The 15,247-nt window shown below is 37.6% G+C and overlaps 1 long non-coding RNA gene across 1 annotated transcript; it reads left to right on the top strand.

Moving 5' to 3' along the window:
* The first annotated feature begins 5,530 nt into the window (after positions 1-5,530).
* On the top strand, positions 5,531-6,937 carry LOC138022744 (uncharacterized). The gene is made up of 3 exons (XR_011126627.1): positions 5,531-5,648; positions 6,018-6,082; positions 6,213-6,937. It is a non-coding gene; the product is annotated as an uncharacterized lncRNA (long non-coding RNA).
* The last annotated feature ends 8,310 nt before the right edge of the window (positions 6,938-15,247 follow it).

Here is a 15,247-nt window from a genome sequence, read left to right as displayed (position 1 = left end):
ACATACGAGGAACTAGCGTTCCTGCCAATGCCTCTAGGAAAGTCTGAGACGCTCTGGCTTCATCCTAAATGGATGTCCTCTGATCTGATCAGAGAGGCCTACATAGTGAGATCGATTAGCGAGGTAGTACTTCGGTGCTATAACAGAACTCAGACCTCCTTCGCTCAGCCCACAGTGTTTTATTACTTTTTATCGTCAAAGCTTGGAATATCTCGAACTTTTCTCAATTTGCTTAGCTCATATTTACCTGAGAGATCACATCGTATTTCTTGTACGGGGAATTGTTTTGCAAAAAATAGCAACGTCTAATATGAATGGTTAGGAGAGCAAGAAGTGCAGCTGGATTGACGCGGTAATGTCTAAAAAGGCCTCATTTGGGTAGCAAAAGCAACTAGGAGTAAACGGAAGTTTTTTTTTTTAAAATTTATTATTTTTACTGCAGCAACTTTACATTTATTACGATAAGAATACATGTTTTAAAAGCTAAATACAGATACAAATAAAGGAAGTTTGCCGAGTGCTGGATGCAGATATCTCAGATCAAAGGACTCGACCAAGAATGACCTACGAAAAATAATGTCAGCTTTGGTTCTTCGCTATTTTTGGCCAGATATCTGGCCACTTATGTTCTGCAACATCTGTTTATTCCCAGATGATCCAAGTTCTCTCTTCATAATCTTTACTGTTAAAAGGTCGGAAAAATCAGCCACTGGACACTGAAATCCTCTCAAAAGAAGTAAATGCGCCTGACAGTGAGCTAGTAACGATAACTTGGAGATGTTTATTTTTTATTTTTGTTTTAGTTGTTCCTTGGGTTTGGGTAAACCATCAGCGATTTCTCAAGTGCAACTAAAGGTTTTTTCTCAAGGTGTAAAGAGTGTTTCATATAGATAAATTATAGAGCATTGATATTTTCTGTCCGTGAGTGTTATTTTTGAGGGCCATATGTTAGAAAACTGCTATCCTCTAATATCTGCTAAAATCTTCTTTAAAAAGGGTAAATGCGCCTAATAGTGAACCAGTTGCGATAACTTGAGCTCCTTCATTCATTTTATTTGTTCCTTGGGTTTCGGGAAACGATTAGCGAAATCTCAAATTCAACCATGGGTGATTTTTTTCATAATTAGTTTTAAAGAGTGTTGCAGGCATATAGATAAATTTTTGGAATTTTCTGTCCGTGAGTGCTGTTATTGAAGGCCACATGTTAGAAAAATGCGCGCTATAAATTAATGTTAACCCTCGGTAAATAAAAAGTAGTCTATTTCATTTCTCAAGGACTTTTGTCCGAGATTGTGGATCTGCAACATCACACAACAAAAGAAGATAGTTTTGGACGGTGAGTTCCTTTCCGAGAACAGTTTTGTCTGAAAGATGAACTATTCTCCCCCAAAGTTTTCTCGGAAACGTTTGACCTGATTTCATATATTTGACATTAACCGTATTGCGTTGATTAACGAGAAACTTTGAAAGATTTTATAGCCACTCTCTACGTAATGAGCATGCGCATTTGATAGAAACTTAACACAGAATAAATGACACCCACAATCGAGCAAAAATGAGACAAAGATGCAATATATAACTGACAAAAACTGTATAGCAAATGTCACAACGGGTTGAGCGAAGCTCGCTTAAGGGGCCACATACGAGGAACTAGCATTCCTGCCAATGCCTCTAGGAAAGTCTGAGACGCTCTGGCTTCATCCTAAATGGATGTCCTCTGATCTGATCAGAGAGGCCTACATAGTGAGATCGATTAGCGAGGTAGTACTTCGGTGCTATAACAGAACTCAGACCTCCTTCGCTCAGCCCACAGTGTTTTGTTACTTTTTATTGTCAAAGCTTGGAATATCTCGAACTTTTCTCAATTTGCTTAGCTCATAATTAATTGAGAGATTACATCGTATTTCTTGTGCGGGGAATTGTTTTGCAAAAAATAGCAACGTCTAATATGAATGGTTAGGAGAGCAAGAAGTGCAGCTGGATTGACGCGGTAATGTCTAAAAAGGCCTCATTTGTGTAGCAAAAGCAACCACGAGTAAATGGAAGTTTTTTTTAAAAAAAATTATTATTTTTACAGCAACTTTACATTTATTACGATAAGAATACAGGTTTTAAAAGCTAAATACAGATACAAATAAAGGAAGTTTGCCGAGTGCTGGATGCAGATATCTGAAAGGACTAGACCAAAAATGCGCCTAATGGTGAACCAGTAGCGATAACTTGAGCTCCTTCATTCATTTTGTTTGTTCCTTGGGTTTTGGGAAACGATTAGCGAAATCTCAAATTCAACCATGGGTGATTTTTTTCATAATTAGTTTTAAAGAGTGTTGCATATAGATAATTTTTTGGAATTTTCTGTGCGTGAGTGCTGTTATTGAAGGCCACATGTTAGAAAAATGCGCGCTATAAATTAATGTTAACCCTCGGTAAATAAAAAGTAGTCTATTTCATTTCTCAAGGACTTTTGTCCGAGATTGTGGATCTGCAACATCACACAACAAAAGAAGATAGTTTTGGACGGTGAGTTCCTTTCCGAGAACGGTTTTGTCTGAAAGATGAACTATTCTTCTCCAAAGTTTTCTCGGAAACGTTTGACCTGATTTCATATATTTGCCATTAACCGCATTGCGTTGATTAACAAGAAACTTTGAAAGATTCTATAGCCAGTCTCTACTTAATGAGCATGCGCACTTGATAGAAACTTAAGACAATAAATAACACCCACAATCGAGCGAAAATGAGACAAAGATGCAATATATAACTGACAAAAACTGTATAGCAAATGTCACAACGGGTTGAGCGAAGCTCGCTTAAGGGGCCACATACGAGGAACTAGCGTTCCTGCCAATGCCTCTAGGAAAGTCTGAGACGCTCTGGCTTCATCCTAAATGGATGTCCTCTGATCTGATCAGAGAGGCCTACATAGTGAGATCGATTAGCGAGGTAGTACTTCGGTGCTATAACAGAACTCAGACCTCCTTCGCTCAGCCCACAGTGTTTTATTACTTTTTATTGTCAAAGCTTGGAATATCTCGAACTTTTCTCAATTTGCTTAGCTCATATTTACCTAAGAGATTACATCGTATTTCTTGTGCGGGGAATTGCTTTGCAAAAAATAGCAACGTCTAATATGAATGGTTAGGAGAGCAAGAAGTGCAGCTGGATTGACGCGGTAATCTCTAAAAAGGCCTCATTTGTGTAGCAAAAGCAACTAGGAGTAAACGGAAGTTTTTTTTTTTTTTAATTATTATTTTTACAGCAACTTTACATTTATTACGATAAGAATACAGGTTTTAAAAGCTAAATACAGATACAAATAAAGGAAGTTTGCCGAGTGCTGGATGCAGATATCTGAAAGGACTAGACCAAAAATGCACCTAATAGTGAACCAGTAGCGATAACTTGAACTCCTTCATTCATTTTGTTTGTTCCTTGGGTTTTGGGAAACGATTAGCGAAATCTCAAATTCAACCATAGGTGATTTTTTAATAACTAGTTTAGAGAGGGTTGCATATAAATAAATTATACATCATTGGTATTTTCTGTGCGTGAGTGCTCTTAATGAAGGCCACATGTTAGAAAAATGCGCGCTATAAATTAAATGTTAACCCTCGGTAAATAAAAAGTTGTATATTTCATTTCTCAAGGACTTTTGTCCGAGATTGTGGATCTGCAACATCACAAAACAAAAGGAGATAGTTTTGGATGGTGAGTTCCTTTCCGAGAACAGTTTTGTCTGGAAGATGAACTATTCTTCTCCAAAGTTTTCTCGGAAACGTTTGGCCTGTTTTCATATATTTGCCATTAACCGCATTGCGTTGATTAACAAGAAACTTTGAAAGTCTCTACTTAATGGGCATGCGCACTTGATAGAAACTTAAGACAATAAATAACACCCACAATCGAGCGAAAATGAGACAAAGATGCAATATATAACTGACAAAAACTGTATAGCAAATGTCACAACGGGTTGAGCGAAGCTCGCTTAAGGGGCCACATACGAGGAACTAGCGTTCCTGCCAATGCCTCTAGGAAAGTCTGAGACGCTCTGGCTTCATCCTAAATGGATGTCCTCTGATCTGATCAGAGAGGCCTACATAGTGAGATCGATTAGCGAGGTAGTACTTCGGTGCTATAACAGAACTCAGACCTCCTTCGCTCAGCCCACAGTGTTTTATTTCTTTTTATTGTCAAAGCTTGGAATATCTCGAACTTTTCTCAATTTGCTTAGCTAATATTGGTTTGGGAGATCACATCGTCAATTTCGTGTGAGTGGAAGTATTTGAGAAAAAATCTTCGACCTTAAGTTTTGTTTGACATAGAACTCCTGTTTGGAGGAATGTTTCTTACTCTGTAAGCAAGGACATTGTTTGATATTTTCTAAAAGTGTGCCAAGGTTTCACATTTGTTTGTTGTGATGATGAATGAGCACGTTTAATTGATTTACCAACACTCAAATGAAAACATAGACAATGCGCATGCGTACTTAGGGACGTCATCTTACACAAAATAAATTGCACCACAATTGAGAGAAAATGCAACCATGGGGCTATATATAAGAATCGAAGTTCACAGTAGGACCACCAACGGTGAGTCAATAAGCGTCTTTTCAGCAAAGTAATTCCTGGATTAAATATCGATCCTGTTTTTCCTGCATCCTCTAAGCTCTGATGTGATACGAGATGCATATGCCACGATGTCTGATTTCCTCTCCGGACTTGACGACTTCAAACTGCTGTTGAAATGTTGATATATACAAGGTTGGATTTGCTTTCTTTCTGCAAGCGCTCCTGTATTTAATAGCCTAATAAATTGTTCGCAGTTCAGTTTTTTTTAAATTACCGCTACAACTGCCTCTTTATTAACTTAAATGCGGTCAGAGAATCGCGCTATTATTTAAAATTTGTATTTCTATTTAAACAGTTTAAAAATCTTTAATTTATGCATAGTTCGGCACTAGCTTAATGCATTCGCTTGTGCTTGCGAGGCGAGAGATCCGTGTTCTGGATTGTACACTTTTCAAGGGAAGTTTTTTTTCCTTATCAGTACCTTAAAAAAAATGCAACTTCTTATGTATTACTGGACGCAACTTATACAGTAATTTACTATTCCTTCCACTGACATTTTAATTCCAGTAGCAATGTGGCAGAGGTTTTTTCAATATAATTTTACTTGATGTCATGCGAAGCTAAGAGTTCCCGATGGCTCACTTGACATGCACGTATGTGTATAGCAACGCGAAGGTCGTCATCTCCAGTTCAATAGTAGGATAGTTGCTCTGTTTTTTTCTCCTTTTCGGTTATTCTTTCTTCTTTCTTTTTTTAACGTTTTATTGGAAGCAAATAATCGAAAAGTTGATGAAAATAGATCAAACACAGCATTAAAAGCGTGTTCTTTGCTTAACTTTTCTCACTGCATCTAAATTTGCATAACAAGAGCCTTTTGTTTCAACTTGTCACTGATTGGTTCTCGATCGTCTCATACATATTCAATTGATATTTCCAAATTTGACTCATTTTTCGCTGACTGTCACGGTGGCAACATGTGCTGCGCTGTTTCTCAGTGATTTGAACGTCTTACAAAATGTTTTGGAGCCGGTTTGGCCAGAAGGAAGGAAACCAGTATTTTTTCTTTTTCATTCAAGGCCGGTAAGTTTGAAAAGTTAGTCCTAAGTCATGCTAAGTTTTGGTTTACATTTCCTTGAGAGGTGCGAGAAGCAAATATACGTTTTGTTTACGAAGCAAACACGTGCTTTTCGACTAACTCGTTTGAGGTTTGAACTAAAACGTTTTCACGTCAAAAATTTGTTTAGTTTAATTAACGATATCTCACAGCATTTTAGGTAAAGGGAAAAATTCCGGTTGATAATTTTGCTACTGTTTTAGAGGAGAAATTATTCAAGTTTTCCTGCAAGAAGAATTTAAAATTCTTATGCTCGGGCAGAAATGTGCATGGAACCCTTAATTATGTACGTTTCAAAAACTTATGAGTTGTTTTGCTTTTCTTTGTCTCCACAGAAAACGATCTATCTTGCAAATTTAGAGGAACGAGGGAAACGGTGTCTTCTCTTCGCCGCTCAAAGGTCAGCTTAAAATTTATCTCACAGGCTACTGTGAAAACACAAGTTGATTCAAACGTATTTCTTGATCTCTTTCAGTGGCTCTTTGCATTTCGTCTCATCACTGAATTGTTCTTCTATATTTTATTTTCAGGTCAAGGTCAAAAGTTTCGAAGAATGGACGCGAGTGAAGCGATAAAGAAATGCAGCAAGAAAGAACACATGAAATTCGTCAAAGATAAGATCTTTAAACTTAAGATACTACTTAGAAATGGTGGCAGAAAAAATACTCGAAGTTCCTTTAGAATTGATTAACTATAATTTCGTAAGTAAAATTGCACAGTCGGCCTTTTTCTGTAGAAAAAGATTCACTCGTCGGATTGTACACTTCGCCCTCAACTCTGCACAGGAAGTCGAGCTGATCAGTGGAGAATGGACATAAGAAATGGACATGCGAAAATGGTGGAGAATCGGTGGAAAAAAAGTCATTAGTGATTGGACATAAGAAAATCTTCTCATAAAGTTAAATTCTTATTTAAAAAAACAAGAGGGGACAGTTAAAATAATGTAGGGAAACGTTTTCTAGGCAGTCACCATTTCAACATTGAGCGATCATGATTAGACTGGAAATTCTTGGGAATCGTTTTCGTGCAAAATGATTTGGACTTTTCTTTTTAATGCAATTTGAAATTCATTTATTTGTCCTCTTCCTCCACCAAAATATTCAAGATTAAACTGATCGCTCAGTGTCTTAACTATCGACGTTGTACTGTTGTTCTCAGACTTTAGTTGGTGTAGCAACATGATTAGGTATTTTAAGGAGGTACTGGCTGACAAAAATAGATTTAAAATCGTTTATTCGGTGATATAATGCAACATTTTGCCGCTGAATTTCTTTAAAGCCTTTTCTATAAAAAATCATAGGATTAAAACATTTATACCCAAAGGATATCAAGTGCTCTTAAACATTAGACTTGCTAATCGATTTTTAAAAATTGACCAAAAATAAAACTCGTACTCGACATAACATCTGAACGCTGTCAACTTGCGACTCTCTTTAAAAGTAAACTGTTTCTCTGCGTGTCATCTTTTCTAGGATAGTTCATCAGTTGTTTCGATGGTAAGATTAAGCATATTTATAAAGTTGTCAACGTTTTAGGCTATGAGGAGCTTCGTTTGGAATTACAATTTGGGTTCTTTGTGACAAAATTCGTTTTTTTTTCAAGGCAATAAGGCAACTTGTCAACTTACACGTTTAGGCAGAAATTTTAAAATCCAGAATCTAATCGAAATTTGTTTACTATATAAAGAGCTGCTTTAAGATAGAAGTATCGACAAGTTTGGATGGAATATTCTACTCTTGTTTCGTGAGACTTAGTACTTAAAAACCCAAGTTGTAGTATAGACTTTCCGAAGGGAGACCAAGGGAAAAAATTGGCACTTTTGAGAGACAATAACTACACACCGATTTAAAGCCCGACCGGTCCCTCCACTTTTAGCATGCAACTTTGATAAATTATAAAAACTTGATTTCATTTTAGTAGCAGCGTGAGAAAGTGAAGTATGATTGAAAGATGAACGCACGACCGTATTCTTCGTCATTAATTTGCATTTGGTTTGAAATCACGAATGAGCTAGCTCCCAAAAAGCGGGTGCCCCATTTTTATGGGAAAGCAAAATGTTTTAATATTTTCGCGATCGTCATATTCATTAATTAAAAGTAATAAAGTGTAAGATACAACTAAAGTAATATTGAAAACTTGAGAGCTAACTAAAGTAATATTAAACTTAAAAGCAATATTTCTTGCACTTTATAAAAAGTCAGGGCCTGAACATCATCAGATCTCTTACTTTAAGGTTTTAATATTATACTTTAAAATAACTTTTTGTGTCGTAGTAGACCGTTGTAGGTTTAAAAAGTGCCTACCACCTCAACAAACTTCTCCACTTAATTTTTTCTCCAACATCGTCCCAAATATGTTGTGTAGTTTTTGGAACCTTTTGATTAAAATTTCACTTCTTTATTGGCTTTGGCTTTGAAAGAAGGGAAAAATGGTCATACTTTGATCAATAACCGAGCAATGGAGGGAAATGGGTTCGATACCTGGTGACGTCACAAGTTAATTTGCATATAACTATCTCACTGCAAAGCAGTTTGTGACGTCAACCCGGTATCGAGCCCATTCCCCTTCATTGCTCGCTTATTGGTCAAAGTATGACCACTTTTCCCGTCTTTCAAAGCCAATAAGGAAGTAAAATTTCAATCAAAGGGTTTTAAAACAAGACAATGTATTTGGGGCGATTTCGGAGAATAAACAAAGTGCAAAAGTTTGTTAAAGTGCTACTACGACCAAAAAAACAATTCTTTTATTTTTCCTTTGGATTTCTAACACTACACACTAAACACTAAACACTAAGTGACCCAAGTTTTAAGTTCTGATTTTAAAAAGACACCTGTTTATTTTAACTGGAATTTCTAACTTATTGGTAGGCTATTACTAACTTTAAAATCTTGAGAGAGCTGGGTCGAGGAGAAAATGACGTCAAAGACTCACTAGTTTAAGAATGAAATGCGTGTGTACGCGGCTGAATTAATATGCAGCACGAGAGTTTCGGGCTTTCAGACTTTTAAACCCGTGTTTTGCATATTAAAGAAATTGCGTTCACACGCTGAAATTTGAAGCTAGTGAGTAAATGACGTCATTTTCCCTAGATCCAACCCTCTGAGGGCCAATCGGCCAGTTTTGAACGTGAGTAATGGCGGACCGTGAAATCCAAAACTAACACTCACAATAAACAGCCTTTGGATAAAACTCAGAGATCAAAATTTTGCCACTTATGTGTTAAGCGAACACGCTTTCAAAATCTGAAGAAAAAAAGGAAGTGATTTTTGATCATAGTGGCACTTAAACCTTTAAGTCAAGGAAAGGAGAATTGGACTCAAATATCATTGTCGTTCATAAATAAGACTGTTATTTACAACATGAACTCAATTCTAAGCGCCAAGCAGACGTACGGCCTCAACATAGTTAAATCTCTTAATTTAAGATGTTTATTCTTTGAAAGTTTTGGTTGCAGTATGCCGCTGTAGGTTAAAACTTAAAATCAAGGAAAGAAATTGGCTTTGATGTGATCGTAGTTCATGAATAATATTGCTATCTGCAACATGGACTCGACTTTTAGCGGCAAACAAAGTAGCAACAAAACTACTTTTGCAAAAAGAGTTGCTCCGTGGCTATTCTGGCAGCTCATCAATAGACTGCGATGCCGTGAACAACAACAACCAAGAAACTTTAGACTGCGGCAAATAATTAAACCTGACATTGATATAGGGGTCTCGGACGTCTCAACTTTCATGTACAGCAGTTCGAGAATTGATCAGAGGTCGCACAATTAAATTGGTCACCAACATTGCCAAAATGAGTAACTTAGAGCGACAAACAGTACTTTGCATTTAAGGACTTTAAGAACATTTGAAATATTCGGATTAATTCTAGAAACCTGCAGACCTATCATCGCTTTACATTAGTTTGTTGCGAACGCTAGGGACACAGACCAACGATAGAACACTTCCAAGGATCACCTGCTTTAACTGCAAGGCACATAATCAAAATTGGAATTATAACTGGCAGAAATTCGAACGAACGACATACTGCAAATTGAAAAAATTAGATAAACAATATAACAACAATCTGAAAAAATTAAATAATATTTTCATGGCAAGCCTGACATACGTAAGTTTGGTCCCTGCTAGCGCCTGACTCATCAATAACTTTTTAGTGTTGCGTACTCATCAAACACCGCACCCGTATTCTAAGTCTCTCTAGCAATCAATTGTTATTGGTGAATCTGACCGTTTTACGCGGCAGATTTCAAATATCATTTGGAATTTAGCCGGGTCTTGAAGACGGTGCGATGTTTGACGAGTTGGCCGCGCCGAAATTTCCATCTTAATTGAATCATTTGACAGGGACGCAACATACTTATGCCAATATAGCATGAAAATATGCATTGCAGAAGTTTCTACAGGTTAATAATAAATAAACAGTAACCGTTTTATCGCGCATTAACATTTATTTAAATTTAAATATTTCCTAAAGCTTTTCTCGCATTTACTTTATGATAAAATCTGTTAAATTTATGCTTTGGCGCGACTTGTCGATGATTATTTTACATTGTTAGCACCTCCTTGAAATATCTGACTTGCTCGCTACAGCGACTGCAATCTGGTAGGTTAGCTTACTATAAAACTCTAATGTCTGGTGCGCAGCAGAGCGCGTATTTTTCGCATTTTTCTTTCACAGCCGGCCTAGGTATTTAACGATTTTGCGGGGTCAGGTTGTTCCGGTTAGTGTTATCCTAAGAAGGGCTGTTGTCGATGACACAAGCAAAGTATAGACTGAAACAGGGGTACCCACCACACAGGCACATTAGGTTGGCACTCCACTGAATGCATTACCTTTGCCAACGACTTCATGCAAACTTCGAACAACTGGTTGACAGCACCAACAAAACAGGCATGCGAAAGACAAAACTGACAGATCTTACTAACTTCAAACTAAATGCACATTTGTCTGTCATTAACGGATCAAACGTTTCCCAGCAGACAAGCAATAGGATCACAACCTTGCAGTTTTTGTTTCTTCAATTATTCAATTACACGATCATAAAAGAATCCCGGTTTGCTGCGGAAAACTGTTCTTGGCTTTAAATCGTTACTCTAAACTTGCCCCCAAATACTAAGAAAAAGTCCAAATGTCTCATAAAATGCACAAGAGTGCTCAAATTTTGCTCAAAAAAGGAAGAAATGCTCTCGGGTGCTCAAAATTCAAATTCGAAAAAAAAAACCCATCGCAATCGGGACGGGACGGGCCGGGCCTAGGTTGTAGTTGATTTCCAAAAGACAGTCTCGATACATTCACACAAAACGTGGTCAAGTAGTCGAAACTGAACTCAGTAATGGACAACTGGAAATTTTATAAGTGGAGAACCTATTGTAGCTACTTAGCAGGAGCATAAGGTTTGAAGATCGAACATCTTTTGGAACACACGGTCAGCCCATAGACGGAAACTCCGAGCTCAAAGTAGTCGTATACTTTATCTCCAAACTAAGGGTCTTCATCGACTAGCAATACTATTACGAAAGCCTGACAGACAACTATACTGATCCACTGACAATATTCACATTAAAAAACGTTTCGAAGGGGGAAGGGGGGGACTTCTGCTCACGTTGTCGAAAGTCGCTGTCATCAACATCAGTCCTTCTGAACGCTGTACTCTTCCGGATCGACGACCTCAATTGGCCGAAGCGGAAAGTACCATAATACTCTTTGTTTGTCCGCCCAAATTTTGAATAAGCATTGCTTTGTTTTCTCTTGAGGCCATTGTAAGTCTCAAGAGAAACAGGAAACAATGCTTATGTAAAATTTGGGTGGACGAACAAAGAGTATTTTGTCCGCTTCGGCCAATTCAGCTAATTGAAATTAAGGTTATACAGACCATATTATGCTAATCCATATTATGCTAATCCACTGATTTTTGGAAACAAAAATCAGGCTTTGATTCTAGCAAACGATTGGTTGGTTTTCCGTTGCTAATTTGAACTTCAAGCTCACTTCTTACTTCGCTAGAATAACGTCTGAAATAACTCTCAGTTGACACGATCTTCATTCGGTTCATTTTCAAAAACGTTCACACATTATTAGAAATTGTTTCTTGTGAAAAAGACTCGATCTCTCCAGTATAAAAACGAATAGTGACAAGCGAGCTGTGAAAGATTTTTCAAGTGCCGTCGTAAGATTTACCATATTTGTAGCCTGACTGTCACCGAAGAAAAGTTGCAAGCTGACTTGCTGGTAAAAGACTTCCATTAGGGAAAAGATATGAAATTTCGGCCTGGTTAGCAGATTTTCAGAAGAAACAAATCAGTAACGAAATATGTTTTGAATATTTCACGTCGCTCAAAAATTCGTAACTTCGACGCTTCGATCAAGTGTTCGTTGTTCCATTTAGCAAAATTCTATATCATGGGCAAGAACTTGTTTTGTTCACCTTGGTCTGTATAACCATTAGTTCAATTGTGCTTTGTGGATCAGGGAAACGTTTCACTTTGGCTAAAAGAAAATCGCGAGGGCTCGAAGCAGCAGCGAGGAGTTTTCAAAGCTTTCAAAGACATTAGAGTTATGTAATAAGCTCAAAGTAGTAGTTAATTTAGAGGAAGAGACCTTTTCTACTGGGCAGCATAGGGCGCTATGGCAAATCATTTCACAATAGTTTCTGTGCGCGAAAGGCTATCGTTATCTTGGTTTGAATGCAAACATTGGTATCAATGCAGTCAATGGATGGGATTATGACTGATTTTGAACCTGAAGCTGAAAAGGTTGCATACTTCGTCTTCAATGGCTGACATTTAAATTGTCTTTCGTTTCTACAAATTAGCCCTTTTTGCTTTGTCCAATAAAAAATTGTTCTTTCCAACTGTGATTTGAGCTATTTAAAGAACGAAGCAACTAGGGTTAAGTTGAACAAAAAGAAAGACAGTAAAATGACAGCCATTTTAGAAACAAGGTCTGGGACAATATGCTCGTGGCATAGTGCTTCGGCGACGCATTTCAGAAAGTTTCTTTGCGGAATTGGCAGTTAGCGATACTTTAACCGGTAGAAAAAGGTCTCGATATTTAAGGAGGCACAAACCAGTTTCAATACTTTGAACAAACTACTATTTGGAAGAATTAAGTCTTCCCGCCTGTTTCACGTAATGGCAACGTTATGGAACCATATGAGAAACCAGTAATTGCTGTACAAGATGCGGTCATTGACGTGGCGTTATAGGTCACCATAGCAACAAAAGAGCCCCCAAAAAAACACCTTTTATTTCGTCTTTATACGTTTATATCTCAAAGACGAACTCGGTGACGCCCAAGTTTTATTGTCGGAAAGTGATAAGCAAGGGTGAAGGAAATTCTATGGAATGCATTCATAGCCATCTTTGACAGGTGACTCTGTATCCGCTACAGAGAGTTTTAACTTATCCTGCCAATCACTTTCCAGTGATAAAAACTAGGGTCACTAAGTAAGTTTCTGCGATAAAAGAGTTTAAAGACAAAATATAGGTATGATTTTGGATGGCTCTTTTGTTGTTATGGTGACCGAGCAAATTTAATGAGTGCTTCTTGTCAAGCAGTAACTGGAGTTAAATTTGGTACTATAACATTGCCGTTACGCGAAACAGTGTTGGAGATGTAATCCTTTTAATAAGACATCCCCTCCAAACTATTGAAACTCGTATTAGCCACCTTAAGATACGCAAGCGTTACTGATACATCAATCTACTTACGCGAAAAAAAGTTAGTCAACACTGTTAACTTCACGCCACAAAAATAAAAAACTGGAGTTAAGACTTATTTTTAATTTATTCAAGATGTTGTCAGGGGAAACGCTGTGCAAAGTTAGTTATATTTTCCCGCCAAAAAACTTAGAAAAAGTACGGGCGCTTAAAGTACGCATGCGCCAACTTTTTTTTTTTGTCAATTATATAAAATTAAGACATTAAAGGTCACCATACAATGTAATTTAATGTTTAAAATAGTTTTTAAAGACACAATAAAATACTCAAGTTTTTTCAGTTTTGTTATTTTATTTGAAATTATTTTTAGTTTGTTTTTTTAAAAAAAATACGGCGCATGCGTATTGGGGGCGCCGTATTTTTTCTAAGTGTCATTTTAGCCCAGGGGTCAAAGTCCACCTTAGTTGAAGCAGGCTCAAAATAAATTGTTACAGAAGGGAAATGGGAGATAGCTTTCAACACAAATAGGATATTACATGGCCGCTTGGAGATACGAAATATTCACGAGTGAAATATTTTTCAACACGAGAAGAGTAATTTCGTATCTCCAAATGGCCATGTAATATTCTATTTATTATATAAACACCAATGAAAGGCGCGATTTTCGCGCGAAAGCTCACTTGGTATTTCATTGGTGTTTATATAATAAAACGTAATCTCGCATCGTCCGTCTCATGATGTATTCGATAGAGTTGTTGATCGAGGTATTTGGACAACGTACTGCAGTTTATTTTTACTATCCAATGAGACAGACGAATTGCACTTCAATATGACATAAATGACAAAGTGTAATTTGTCGACCTCATGGCCTGATTAAGACAAACTTCAGTACGTAATCAGAACGTCGTGATCTACGACTCGAGCAAATACATCCCGAGACAAAAGATTAGAGTCACATTTATAGGCACTTGTGTTGAAATTTATCTTCCTTAACTAACAAAATAGCTTGCAGCTGGTGTTAGTGTTTTCGCAGCGCTTGCCCGGTCGCCAAATTGGTTAAGTCAGCGGAAGTCCGACAGCACAATATCTGGCCCAGTTGTTCGATTCCGAGGAAAGATCAGCGCTAAAACCGGGTAAATACCATAATATGTGCTGAGTCGCACTTCACCCGGGATTAGCGCTTTCCGGACGCTTCGGACAACTCTGCCTTGGTCTTCCACTAACTCTTCCAATATAGTGACCCAACATCTCGCACTTGAAAAACACCAAAAACCATGCAAGTGACAAACTCGAAACAAAATTTGATTCTAAGCAACAGATACTGACAGTGCAACCCATATATAACAAGCTTAAGCCTACGCACATAAGGTAAAAAAGCGACTTAACAGTAATGAAATCAATTTATTCAATCTTGGACGCAAACGTTTGCAAAAAAACCGGTGAAGACAAGAGGGTTATATAAATCCGGGGGATGGACAGAAGGAAGGAAGGAAGGACAAAGGGTAATAAACAGTGTGACAAATGAGGTAATAAACGGTGTAATGAACGGTGGGACAAACAGAGGTTCAAACGGAGGAACAAATGAGGTAATAAAAGGTGTGACAAATGGTAATAAACGCTGTCATAAACGCTGTGACAAACGGTGGGACAAACGGGGTGACAAATGAGGAAATAAACGGGGAAATAAACGGTGGGACAAACAATAACAAACGATAACAAACGGTAACAAACGGTAAAAACGGTCGGACAAACGGTAATAAACGGTGGAACAAACGGTGGAACAAACGGTGGAACAAACGGTGGGACAAACAGTGGAACAAACGGTGGGACAAACGGTGGAATAAACGGTGGGACAAACGGTGGGACAAACGGTGGAACAAACGGTGGAACAAACGGTGGAATAA

The sequence above is a fragment of the Montipora capricornis genome, chromosome 11, assembly GCF_036669925.1.
Source record: "Montipora capricornis isolate CH-2021 chromosome 11, ASM3666992v2, whole genome shotgun sequence".
Taxonomy (NCBI): Eukaryota; Metazoa; Cnidaria; class Anthozoa; order Scleractinia; family Acroporidae; genus Montipora; species Montipora capricornis.
This window is presented reverse-complemented; position numbering and strand designations above follow the sequence as displayed.